This window comes from Panicum virgatum, chromosome 2K (assembly GCF_016808335.1).
Source record: "Panicum virgatum strain AP13 chromosome 2K, P.virgatum_v5, whole genome shotgun sequence".
In the NCBI taxonomy this organism is placed as follows: domain Eukaryota; kingdom Viridiplantae; phylum Streptophyta; class Magnoliopsida; order Poales; family Poaceae; genus Panicum; species Panicum virgatum.
In genome coordinates this window covers 44063355-44078168 of record NC_053137.1, presented here as the reverse complement: position 1 = coordinate 44078168, position 14814 = coordinate 44063355, and positions in this window count along the sequence as shown.

Sequence of the window (14814 nt, the reverse complement as noted above, 5' to 3'; positions counted from 1 at the left end):
CCCCAGTTGCCGTGATAGTTTATTATGCCGCAACTAGGAGTACGCAGCAGCTGCTTTCTTTTCGCTTTATAGGCCGTGACGCCATGCCGTAGATTTTGCTAGTGTACTCTCCTAGTACTAGTTGGTAGTAAAGACTAAAGAAGGCCTGCTAGATCTTTGACCGAATCATGCACGCTCCTAGAGTATGTGGTCGCGTCGCATGGAGCACGCTTTTGCTAACTGCACTGCACTGCACGACCCCCAGCTTTTTTCTGTATGCAAATGCGATCCTGCGCACATGCACGCCATCATGCAACCTTTTTCTTGTTTCTTGTTTGGTTTGGGAACGTGAGCGGCATCGGGGCTGCCGGGGCTTCTTGGTCACGTAGACTTTGTTCAATTGTTCGGTAGATTCCGGTCGCGCGGCACTGAATGTCAAGCTAGCGTGTTGCCCCAGTTTTGATCGCCGTGCTCGAGGTGCATACGTTTGGAACATGGGTATTCATCTTTCCAAAGAAAAAAATAACATGGATATTCGTTTTCTTTTATTTGTACTAGAATTTCCTTTTGTGAAAAATAAGATCGGGAGCATGCCATCTTGCTGTGCTCGCTTCGTTCGTTGTATACGGCGGCATGGGTGACCACGGGTGTCCAAAATGTGCCGAACACTTGGCAACACTTCTCTTTCTTTTTTCCCCCCCAGCAGTTCCAACAATATTTTCAACCGGTTCGACTAGAGCCTCAGTTTGGCTAGATAGAACGATAGCATCATTACCACATCTCATTTTCTTTTTCGTTGGACCTAGTAGTACTTCGTTACCAAGGAAGAAGAGTGAGAGAGAGAGAAAAAAAAATCTTGCCCGACCAACCAAACAAACGTCCAGATCAATCGAAATCGATCAGTACCATCTTGGAAGTCGTCAGTATTTCAAAGCGTTGGGCCGCAAACCACCCAGGCCGCCTCTCCGCCAGTTGCTGCTGGGCCCCATACAGACAATGGCAGGCAGGCCTGTGCCTCTTCCTGTGCTCCACGCGGTTTGGGATGGAGTTGCGACTACGGGACAAGGGCGACAGGCACGCGCGAAAACGAGGGGGAATCGCCGCCTGCTCACCCGACCGATCGGCCCCATAGGCGCGAGGGTGAGGCCGGCCCGGCGAGGCCAATAGTCGCCGACGGCGACGGCTCCGGCGGGCGGATGGGGGGGGGGGGGGGGGGCGTGGGGGCGCGCGCGCGCACGAGCAGGAGCAGGAGCAGGAGCACGGCCGGACCCACCGGCACCGATGGGATCCGTCACGTGGAGCTGGAGTCGAGAGATCCCACTACCGACCGGCGGGGCCGGGACCGCGCGCCTGGCCTGGCCTTGCCCTCCTCGCCTCGCTGGTGGCCGCGCCGCTCCGTATTGTAAGCACGCACCCCGGGCGCAACCCCGTGCGCCGTGGCGTGGTCCTCCGCCCGCCCACCGTCGTCGTGCGCGTGCACAAGCGAGGTGTGCCGGGACGCCTGAGCTCAGCTTGCTCGATCCGTCCGCGTAGATATCCCGGCCGGCATTTGCTTGGTCGTCAAGCGAAGTTGGCAACACGTACTACTGCCGAATTGCCCCAGCGCTGTGCGCCTAACGCTAGCTCTCGAGCGAACGGACGTACGTGGAAGAGGTGGAGGCCCGATCAGGTGGCGTATTTCGAAAGTATCCCATGAAGTGGAGCTTGCAGGCTATATACTCTATGAAGTGGAGCTTACCGGCATGCTTGTTCTATATAATTAGTCACGTTGGGTTCTTTTTGCCGATGACCAAAATTAGTATAACCTGACATATCTTCGCTGCTACAAAAATCGCCTTTAGTTCGGGTTGTCAACCGTCTTTAGTCCCGATTGTCTAGGCTCTAGACATCTTGTCTCACGTATAGCTTCATTGCCATCTTACCTACACAACATGTGACTTTTTATGGGATGCATTCCTTTGTACTAACCCATAGACACTACTACAGAATAGGTCTTTGTTCCAGGCTATTTGTCCCGGCAGCCTTTGGGCCCGGGACAATATGTGGCTTTTGTCCCGGGTCCAACAGCTAGCCGGGCCAGCGGAGGACAGGGGCCTTTTGTTCCGGTTGGAGCCACCAACCGGGATAAAATGCCACCCTTTTGTCCCGGTTGGTGGCTCCAACCGGGACAAAACTTCTTGGCCCCCTTATCCTCTTCCCTCTCCTCCTGCCCGAGCCATTCAGCTCATTTGTTCTTGCTGTTCTTGGCTCGGGAGAGATGAGTTCTTGCTCATTTCTTCACCACATTTGTGAAGATCTTTGATTCCCCGTCCATCCATCGGCGATAAAGGTTTGGGGCTTGTTTTTCTCTTCTTCCTTGACTTGTATAGCTCATTTCATGCTTTAGAAATAGAGAAAATGTGTAGCTAGCTCATTTCTTGGACATTTAGCTAGATTGCATATGTAGGTGTGATTTTTTTAGATTTAGATGAGTATGTGGATAGTAGAAATTTTTAGAATGAGTGTAGACACTTCATGTGATGTACTTGTATATATGACCATATTGTGGATAGTTGATTTTTGTATTCATGAATGAATTAATGAAATGAGTATATTAGAATTTTTTGTATTATGAATGGATTATTTTGACACAATAGTGATGTATTTATTCAGGCTCATATCGAAACCATCTAGAAGCTTAAAAAATCTTTATTTCGAAACAAGTATACGTCGTTAATCTCCATCCAACGGTGATGTCACTACCTTTCGGGGATACACGATGCGCTATAAGGACGTCGCGAATCGGTTGGTCGCATCACCAGCACTTCCGATTAATAAGAAGACAGCATTTGGCGCAGTCAGCATGACCATTGTTGTACTGAGAGCATACCAACGAGCACTGCCTGTGCCAAGTGATGTGCCTATTAATCGTAAATGTTGGTGTTGCGACTGGCCGATTGGTGACATCATTGTACCGCACCGTGTCCCCCCGAAAGGCAGTGTCATCACTGCAGGGTTGAGGTTACTGACATATACATTTTCAAAAATAAAGGTTTATTTTTCTTCTAGAGGGTTTTTGGATATTGAAAATAGTGTACTCCTGGAAGTGAAGGATGTCAAAGTAATTAGAAGTTATAGAGATTTCTTTCAATTAATTAGAGATTTCTTTCAATTAATGATACATTTCGTCTTTTTATATGATTTCATTGTTATTTGTAAGAGTTATTAATCTGATCATTGTAATTGTAATAGTAAATAATTTTTGCATTGTAATGGTAAGAATTTATAATTTTGTGGAAAATAAAGGTATTTTTCAGTAAAATATGGCTTCAGCAGCTGGAGGGAGTGGCACCGGTGGGGGTGATCGTTGTCCTTCTGGAGAGAAGGGCACAACTCGAGTAGGTCGTTGGTCCAAAAAACCTAGTGCTTTTCATATGTCAGCGCTCCGTTATTTGGAAAAAGAATATAGAGAATGCATGACAAGGGGCGAGGAATCTCCGTTTGATCTTAAGGATTTATTGCGGCGTTACGGTTCGTCACCACCAAACTCGGAGGTTTCAGCTCCGCCATCTTCTTCTGCGCCAGCAAGAAATCTGTTAGAGCATTCTGCGTTCCAACGCAAGGACGGTTGAAAACCTATGTGTTGTTGTCCGAATTTTTAAGTTTCATGTATAGTACTCCTTTGTTAAGTTCTGTAATGGATTAAGTACTCCTTTTAATTAATCAAGATGTATGATGGATGTGCAGATCTTTTAATTATTCATGTTATGTTACATTTAGTTTAATTTAGGTTTGATATATTTTATTTATTCGATACGTGTAAAGAATTCAAATCGATTTATTTAAAATGCAGATGGACCGGCAATGGATGTACAATGCTGACCAACGTTCGAAAGAATTCATTGATGGCCTGCATTATTTTTTGTCTGTGGCTGAGGCAAACAAGCAGAATGGTTTTATGTGCTGCCCGTGTGTTCATTGCAACAATAACAAGGATTACTCATCTTCAAGAATCCTACACAGCCACATTTTCGCAAATAGTTTCATGGAGAAGTATATTTGTTGGACGAAGCACGGAGAACAGGGGGTTACTATGGAAGACAATGAAGAAGAAGATTTTGACGACCACTTTCCCGGGAATGCTGGAATCGGTGCATTCGATGACGATATTCCCATGAAAGAGCCCGAAGTAGATGTAGCAGAAAATGATCCCAGCGACGATCTGGGGCAGGCATTTCAAAATGTGTAGGCAGACTGTGAGAGTGAAACGGAGAGGTTGAAGTTCCAGAAGTTGTTAGAGGACCACCGTAAGTTGTTGTACCCAGATTGTCAAAATGGATTGAAGAAACTTGGCACCACCTTGGAGTTGCTGCAATGGAAGGCGACAAATGGTGTATCCGACAAGGGATTTGGTGAATTACTCAAACTTGTTAAAAAAATGCTTCCTAAGGACAACGAATTGCCTGCCACAACGTATGAAGCCAAACAACTTGCTTGCCCTTTAGGATTGGAAGTGCAAAAGATACATGCATTCCCCCAACGACTGCATCCTCTACCGAGGCGAGTCCGAGAATTTGGATGCATGTCCCGTATGCAGTACATTGCATTACAAGATTAGAAAAGATGATCCTGGAGATGTCGAGGGGGAGCCTCCCCGGAAGAGAGTTCCTGCGAAGGTCATGTAGTATTCGCCTATAATACCACGTTTGAAGCGTCTGTTTAGAAATAAAGATAATGCTAAGTTGATGCGATGGCACAAAGAGGAACGCAAGAAAGACTCGATGTTGAGACACCCCGCTGATGGGTCGCAGTGGAGAAAAATAGATAGAACGTACCCTGAATTTGATTTGGATGCGAGAAACATAAGGTTCGGTTTGAGTACGGATGGCATGAATCCTTTTGGTGAGATGAGCAGTGGTCATAGCACTTGGCCTGTGACTCTTTGTATGTACAATCTTCCACCATGGCTCTGCATGAAACGAAAGTTCATCATGATGCTAGTGCTTATCCCGGGTCCAAAGCAGCCCGGAAATGACATTGATGTGTACCTAAGCCCATTGGTCGAAGAACTCTTATTACTCTGGGGCGATGAAGGTGTACGGATGTGGGATGAATACAAACAGGAAAACTTCAACCTACGAGCATTGCTGTTCGTAACGATCAATGACTGGCCTGCTCTTAGTAACTTGTCAGGACATTCGAACAAGGGATACAAAACATGCACACACTGTTTAGATGATACCGATAATATATGGTTGACTCACTATAAGAAGGTTGTATACATGGGTCATCGTCGGTTTCTTCCCATCAGGCATGCGGTACGAAAGAAGGGCAAGTATTTCAAAGGCCAAGCGGACCACCGAACAAAACCGATGCACCGTAGTGGTAAAGACGTCTTCAACATGCTAAAAGATCTAGAAGTTATTTTTGGAAAGGGATCTGGTAGCCAACCTGTTCCGAACGAAAACGGAATGGCGCCCATGTGGAAGAAGAAATCTATATTTTGGGAGCTACCATATTGGGAAGTCTTAGATGTTCGTCATGCAATTGATGTGATGCACCTCACGAAGAATTTTTGCGTCAACCTGATAGCATTCTTGGGAGTGTACGGAAAGACAAAAGATACATTAGAAGCACGTCAAGAATTGCAACGTATGGAAGAACGAGATGCCTTACATCCACAACAGCGAGATAATGGACGACAATACTTAAGTCCTGCCAGCTATATTCTTAGCAAGGAAGAGAAAGAAACCATGTTTGACTGCTTGAGCAGTATAAAGGTTCCATCTGGATACTCATCTAATATAAAAGGAATCTTAAATTTGGCAGAGAAGAAATTTACAAATCTCAAGTCTCATGATTGCCATGTGCTTATGACCAAACTTCTTCCGGTTGTGCTGCGGGGGATTCTGCCTGATAACGTCCGGTTAACCATCGTGAAGCTATGTGCCTTCCTCAACGCAGTTTTTCAGAAGATAATTGACCCGGAGAATTTGATAAAGCTGCAAAACGATGTGGTGCAATGTCTTGTTGGCTTTGAGCTGATATTTCCACCATCTTTCTTCAACATCATGACACATCTTCTAGTGCACCTTGTGAAAGAGATTGATATCCTCGGACCAGTATTTCTACACAACATGTTCCCATTCGAAAGGTTCATGGGGGTACTCAAGAAATGTGTTCGTAATCGAGCTCGTCCAGAAGGAAGCATCGCCAGTGCCTACGGAACTGATGAGGTCATTGACTTTTGTGTTAACTTTATTGATGACCTTAAACCGATTGGAGTCCCTGAAGCGCGATATGAGGGGAGACTAATTGGAAAGGGTACATTAGGAAAGAAATCTTATGTCTGCATAGATAATTTCTCATTCAAGAAAGCACATTATACGGTTCTTTAACAATCATCCTTGGTTGACCCATATATCGAGGAACACAAGAAAATTCTGCTCTCCAATTTCCCAGAAAAGTCTGAGGCATGGATTACACGTGAGCACATGAACACTTTCTGCAGCTGGTTGCGGAAGCATCTAATGCATAACATGGATATAAGTGAACAACTGTTCAAATTGGCTAGGGGATCATCTTGGAATATCTTAACATACCAATGGTACGAGATAAATGGAAACACATTTTATACGATAGCCCAAGATAAAAAGAGTACCAACCAAAACAACGGTGTTCGTATGGATGCCACGGACAATAATGGAAAAAGGACACATATTACGGCTACATTGAAGAGATATGGGAGCTGGATTACGGTCCCAATTTCAAGGTGGCTCTATTTCATTGCCAATGGGTTAAGTTATCTGGAGGAGGGGTAACAAAAAATGAGTATGGGATGACAATAGTTGATCTCAACAATCTTGGGTATAGAGACGAGCCATTTGTCCTAGCCCAGGATGTCGCTCAGGTTTTCTACATTAAGGACATGTCCAGCAAGCCAAAGAAGGGGATAAACAAGCAAAAGGATGAGCCTAAGCAACACGTAGTTCTATCAGGAAAGAGAAACATCGTTGGAGTGGAGGACAAGACAGACTTGTCAGAAGAATATAATAATTTTGTTGCCATTCCACCTTTCGAAGTAAATGCTGATCCATGAATCCTGCTAGCCATTGATGATGCTCCATACTTGCGCCGTGATCATAATCAAGGGACATTTGTGAAGAGAAAGTCTGTTACCGCTAATCCTTCATGTACTTGAATCATTTTATATTATTGTATAAAAATGTAATCGCAATTCGAATACTTTTATTATATATGTATTGTACAATTATACTTTATGTGTTATATATATCATTTTTTTATTTTTCACTTAATTACCAGACTCAATTATAATTTTCATTCAATAATGGATTACTCAACTAATTTTATTTATTTCATGAAATTACATTCACATTAACACACTATACTCTCTCACTAACAAACACAATCTCACTAACACACACTATCTCTCAAACTCACACACTACTCATTAATATCATGAAATTGCTTAATTTTATCTAAAATTCACTTTTTAAATGTTAATATCGTTATAGAATCCACTTTCTGTCGAAAAGCAACAATTTGAAAAAAATTGTTCACCTAATATAAAGCATGGTCAAAATAACATATATGATTTTAAAAAAGTTAGATATTTCGTTGACCCAATCACTTGAATGAAATTTAATTATTTTTGTTGCGTGTATCAAGTTTATATAGAGATAAGAAATTTTGTTCCAAAATTTTTGGAATCATAATTTTATTAGCTGAATTAACAAATAAAAGCCAATTTTAAAAGAGAAGTAAAAAGAAACAAAAACAAACATAAGATTTGGCGGGAACGAGGGAAAACAGGCCCCTTTTGTCCCGGGTGGTAGATCCACCCGGGACTAAAGGTGGGCCGCGGGCTGGGAATTTTCCCGGCCCGCCCAAAAACAACTTTTGTCCCGGGTGGTGGCTTCACCCGAGACAAAAGGGGGCCCCCTATATATGTCGCTTAACCTCCGCCTTCCTCCAACACTTGGGCATTTTCATGATCTGCGGTGCGCCGCCGTCGTCTCCCATCGCGCCTCCTGCTCCGCCGCCGTCCCCGAGCGCCGCCCGAGCTCCGCCGCCTCCACGCCCCAGCCTCCTTGGTGCGCCGCTGTCCCCGGCCCCGTGCCACCTCATCTTCGCCGCCCCGGCCTCCACTCCGCGCGCGCGCCCTTGTCTTCGCCGCCCCCGGCGGCCTCCACTGCACGCCGCCGTGCCGCCACCCTCTCCGCTGCGCGCCACCGCGCCGCCAGCTCCCCGCCTCGTCGTCCAGGGCCGCCGCCCCTAGGTTTCCCCGCCCTGTGTGAGTAGTGTGGCCGCCGGCATTTTCTTTTTTCTTTTCAAATTTTATGTTTATGTAATTCTATTTTATATTAACTAGAATTCAATTATGCATATAGATATTTTTAGAATTATATTATGGATATAGTGTTTTATTTATTATATATTAAGTAGAATTGATTTATAGAGACATTATTAGAATGCAATTATGGATATAGTGTTTTCTTTATTTATAGAGATATAGTGAGAATTAGAGAGAATTTATAGAGAAATAGAGAAGGAAATAGAGAATTAGAGAGAATTTCTTTTATGATGTATTTATTATTTAATTATGTCATTCAAAGACTTTAATTATCATATATTCATTATTTAATTATGTCATTCAAAGACTTTAATTTATCTTGTATTTATTATTTAATTATGTATTTCGAAGCCTTTAATTTATCATGTTTTTATTATTTAATTATATCATTTGAAGCCTTTAATTTATCATGTATTTATTATTTAATTATGTCATTTATATTACTTCTAGAGCTCGCAAACTCGCGCTAACACACAATCATTTCTGATAGTTTCCGATAGTTTCCGATCGTTACCGATCCCGACCGAATCGTTTCCGATAGTTTCCGATCGTTACCGATACCGACCGAATTGTTTCTAATAGTTTCCGATCATTACCGATACCGACCGAATCATTTCCGATAGTTTCCGATCGTTACCGATACCGACCGAATCGTTTCCGATAGTTTCCGATCGTTACCGATCTAAATATGTGGATTATTTAGAGAATTTTTTAAGGATTTTATTTGTATTCATATTTTAGTTACGATGGATCCGCGACACACAGACGCGGAAGACGAACAGTTCCTTTTGAATATGATTGGTGAAGGTCAAGGAGATGTCGCTGAACAAGTTGATGATGGCAGCAATACCGACATATATTTGAATATGTCCGGTGATGGAATTGAGCCACCATCTATTCAGGATGACGCTGCTGCTGAACAAAGTGCTAATGTACATATCACAACTATACTTATTTGTAGTGACAATCATATTTTCATCTGAATCTATATGAATACTATGAATGTTTTTTATAGCCGTCTGGATCATCGTCGCAGCAGAAAAAGACGAAGCGAGGCCCAACAAAAAAACTGGAAGGGCGGTTCATTATAACGGAAGTTGGTCCAGATGGCGAACCGATCGCTCCAGAAGCTGCCGCCAAAAAATTCATAAGACAATCCGGATGTATTGTCAGGGACCACATCCCGATCAGCTTCAGGCTCTGGAAAGCTTCCAATCCAAGCGAGGAACGGGATGCGGTACCCAAAATAGAAAAAGAATGGTGCTGGCGGGAGCTTAAGAAAAACTTCACGGTTGCAGCTGAATCCGAAGAGATATGCAATCGCTGGACCCTGAGTAAGATGGCCGAACAGCTGCAATCATTCAAGAAAATTTTGACGAAGAAATATATCAAGACCGGGACCACACTCGTATTTACCGGCGAGCTCGAAAAGCTCAGGGGTCACTGGGATGCATTTGTGGAATACAAGTCTTCAGAGCTTAGGCTTCAGAATGTGCAGAAGGCCAAAGACAACGCCTCGTAGAAAGTGTACCATCACACTCTAGGCAAAGGAGGCTACAAGCTTGCAATACCCAAATGGGAGAAGATGGAGCAGGATCTGCTTGACAGAGCCATCCAACCTGTGACCATGAACTGGCCTGAAAGGTCAAGGACCTGGTTTTATGGTCACGGGGGAAGTTTGGACCCATTGATTCGTGACCGCATCTATGAGCCAAACATCCAGCGAGCAGCCCAGAGACTACAGGAGGCCATACAAGCAGCGGCCGAGGGAACATTCCAGCCGGATAGAGAGAGGGACGAGCTGACTTATGCCCTTGGGAATCCAGAGCATCCGGGCCGCACAAGAGGCAAAGGCGTGGTTCCGTGGAAGTATGGGTTCCGGGATTACATGAATCATATAGAAGCCGGCAAAGAATAAAGAATGATGAGCGGGAGCACTTGCGAATGCTAGAGGAACGGCTCATGTCACACGATCAAAGACTGGAGGAAGAGGTTCAACGCCAAGTGGCCATAGCAATGAGCCAGCAACAGCAAGCGCAAACAGTGCCTCCAGAGCCTAATGTCGTAGCCGATCATCTGTCTCAGCGGAAAAGCAGCTGTGCTTCCACAGATGTCGCCGTCGTCGAGCCAACGGGGATCCAGGCCGCAGTTGAAGCGATGGCCCCGCAGCGATTTCCAGTGGATGAGATCACCCAGCGGATACCTTGTGACCTGCAGACTGCCATTAAGAACTTAATGTTCACTATTGCATACGGTACCGCCATGCCAACCCAACCAGGCGATGTGTACTACGGGCAGCAAATTCCGCCAGGATACACAAGAGTTGGCGTGGAGCAGGTGTGCCAGGGTTGGGAGACGCTCGAGCTTGATATTCCTGGAGGCGATGGGGAGAGGACACTAGCAGAAGCCATTCATGGCTACATCCTATGGGATAAGCGCTACATTGTCCTAAAGTCGGATGATCAAACACCAAGACCGGCATCTCAGCATGCCTCTCCAAGGCCAGCATCTCCGCAAAACTCCCCAAGGGCAGCACTGTCTTGGCAAGGTTCACCGGCACATTCTCCATCACCATCATCTCATGCGCCGATGAACACTCAAGCGTCACCGTCGCTTACATGGTCACCCCCTCCGCCGCCGGCAAAGAAGCAGAAACAGCCGCAGGCAAAGAAGGTAGCTGCACCGGCTAAGGAGCCTCCAAAGAAGAAGGAAAAAGAGAAGAAAACCAAGGAGGCTCCTATTAAACCCTGGGACATGAGCCTTGAAGAATGCGATCGGATAACTCAAGAAAGAGTTAAAGAGCACTTCAAGCCGAATCTGAAACCGGAGCCCGAGAAAGTGATAAATCTGATAGATTTGAGATTTTTTAAGGGAATGTGCGAAGCAAATAAGAGAAAATTCATTCCGAGAGATCCCCCTTCAGACTACGAACGCACAATTATCAAAACTACTGAGAAAAAGAAGAGACAATCAAAGTCGTCGTCGTCCGACGTTCCACAGCTCGGAGCCCAAAAGAAATAATCAATAGAGCCTCTCGTAGTGGGACAGACGACACAACAACAAGACATTGTTATATTTTTGAAAGGATCAAACCTGACGGCGGCTCAGATTGCAGGGGGAGAAGAAATTCCAAAGGCTGATGTGGTCGTCAAATGGACGGATGAGCTGGGCAAAACTCTTGTACCCTCCGAAGTAGTGTCTGTGCTTCCAACGTAAATGTATAAGCTGCACCAGCACTACATGCGTGCGATGGCCGATTGCATCTTCATGCAGGGCGCAAAGATTAAAGATGACGATTTCTTACGGGGGGATGCCATTATATGGATAAACTGGGAAGAAATTTACCAACTATTCCATCAGGAGGATCTCGACATCTCTATGGTCGGCTTGTGGGTTCTATAAGTATTTTACTCTCCTTACGTATTATTTTGCATGATCTCAACATACTGATCCCTTGATTTATTCGGTATCATGTAGAATGGAGATACAAACTTGCAGGAGAAAGGGATACTCTCACCTCGGCTTCATCGACCCAATTACTTGTAATTGGAGGATTCTACGCGACACTTCCGATGAGCTATACCAAAACTTGTTCAAGTACATAAGCGTTCATCACAACAAGCAAATGATATTGTTTCCTTACAACTTTGCGTGAGTGATTCCTTCCGTCTAACTCTTTCTATTCTGTAACCGAATTGTTTAAACCTTAACTACCAAGAACTGCCTCCGTATAATCTTGTAGTGGACACTGGGTCCTAATTGTCATAATTCCCGAGAAGAGCCTACTCGTGGTTATGGACTCATTGAGGAGAAATCCAGAACAATACGAAAATCTTCTTAACATGATGAAAAAGTAATTCTACCACTACTCCGTCGATGACTGATAATTTGAATCACTTTGTTACTTGACTATAATTGTTCTAATCATGCACAGGATTTGGAAACAATTCGCTAAAAATCATCCAGGCAAATTTGACAAGGAATTGAAGATCAAGACAGATTTTGCGGTACGCACTTGGATGATTCGTTGCACGATTCATTAGTTTTATTATATATTCATGTAAATACCTGATAATTTTTTCTCTCTTAAACTGTATGAGGCAGAAACAAGGCACTAATTTATGCGCATACTATGTATGCGAGAACATCCATGGTCTGGTAGGTCCTCAAGGGGCCTGGACAGATTGGGAGGAGGAAGTAAGTAAAAAACTTGTTAATATTTGAACTCGTATTTTAATTAGTTGAAATTAATTATCCCCTTTTTCCATAGGTCGAGGAGATGCGCGATAAACTCATACCGGAGGAAAGGATTATGGCGATTCAAGAACAATTGTCCGAATTTATTGTTGAGTAAGTCCTCGATCCAAAAGTCGAATTCTACTATGATGGACTATCTAATATTGACAATCGCAGCAAATATGATGATATACGCGTATATATGTAATTAAGAACGAATATACCTATGTAAATATATATATATATATATATATATATATATATATATATATGTGTGTGTGTGTGTGTGTGTGTGTGTGTGTGTGTATGTATTAAATTTCTATTTATGAGTATGTATGTATTATATATATAAGCACTCCAATAATATATATGTGTATATATATATTTATATAATATTGGTCCTAGACATTTTCATATGAAAAGGAATTCACATGTATAGATATGTGTGTGTATATATATAAGTGAATTAATTTATATATGAAAACTATTTAGGACAAATATTATATAAGTAACTATATATATATGTATATATAAGTGGAGATCATACACACTGAATTCCAATACATAAGTTTAATTGAAATGGAAAAGTATAATTGAAATAGAAAAAGAATTGAGAAAAAGAAAACAGGAAAAAAAAGGGACCTTTTGCGCCAACCACATGGCACTGGCAGCACCTTTTGTCCCGGTTGGTGTTACCAACCGGGACAAAAAATAGTCTTTTGTCCCGGTTATCAGACCCGGGATAAAAGGACCCCTTTTTGTCCCGGTCTGGCGTTCCCGGTTGAGAAACCGGGACAACAAGGGTTTCTCAACCGGGACAAATTAGTCTTTTTGTAGTAGTGAGATAACCCTTTGGTCCCGGTTGGTACCATCAAGCGGGACTTAAAGGTACCCTTAGTCCCGGTTGGTGGTACCCGGGACCAAAGTGTGGGGTCTTTTGTCCCGGTTGGTGGTTTTAACTGGGACAAAAGGCCCTTGCACTCATTGCGTGCCCGGCTAGCCATTGGACTCGGGACAAAAGACTCTCCTGGTTTCAGCTCTAATGGCGGCCGGGATAAATGTGAGGATTAAAGACCTGTTCCGTAGTAGTGCTTATATTTAAGATCGGAATGTTCGGATAGGACAGCCGATGCAACGGAGAGGAGTTATCCGGGGTGAAACCAGAATCTCTCGGTACCTTAGTGGCGGGAGGCGTGAGAGATTTACAATGTTTTCAGTGATTTATTAGGTTCTAGAGGTAGCATGATTATTATATAGATGCATAAATTTAGTGCTGAAAAGTTTCTCGCACCATTAATTATTTTTCTAGTCATTTCTTTGTTCATCTACTAAGTACTAACCCATGGATATCATAATAATATCACGGGTGGAAATCATTCTTCGTTTATATTTATTCCGCCCATCTTTCTGGAAAGCGACATAGATTTTAAAAATGATATGATAATGGAGTACATGAAGATAAGTCAAATCTTAATTATTTGGGAACACTATGTGTTGGAAATAAATGGAGGAATTTATGGGGTGTCGTTGGTTCAGTGCACTTAGCTTGTGCACAGGATAGGTAGCTACCACGTCACTCAACGGAAGCACAACCACATGCCGTTGATCGGACAACCGCCAACCGTGCACTCCTGCTGATAGCAAAACAAATATCATCATCAGCGTTGTTATCATAATTAATCATTACTATTTTGTTATACTCACCGTGTTGTGCTTTTTTTTTAAATTACACAGTACAACTCAGACAATCACAAAGCACACACATACTCACACCCTTATGAACACATGTACGCAGATCATACCCCTATGAGTATCTTCGAAGACTGAGCCGGCAAATTCTCGAGATTAACGAAGTTACCACAGGCGCTTCGCTGTCGACGGGAACGTCGCCTACCACTTAATGCACAACGCCGTTAAATTTCAGAATATCCGCTCTCATGAGGAGTCGAACCCAAGACCTCAAGTGCTACCGAGACTCTTGTAACTTAGGCTACAGACTCTTCCGCCACCGACCCACCGTGCTGTGCTTTCATACATTTTAGTTGTACTATAAAGCTACGATGCATGCTTGCTAAAAATGTTTATTTGACTGAATCATACAGCCAGCTTTTGGTAACTGATCGATCAACCCCTATATCAGGGCCAGCCTAGCTAGCTACTGACTACTCGCCGCTTTTTGTGTTTAATAATCCGATCCAGCAGTAGATCGATCATCATGCACCACAAGATCATGTCAACTTTTGGGA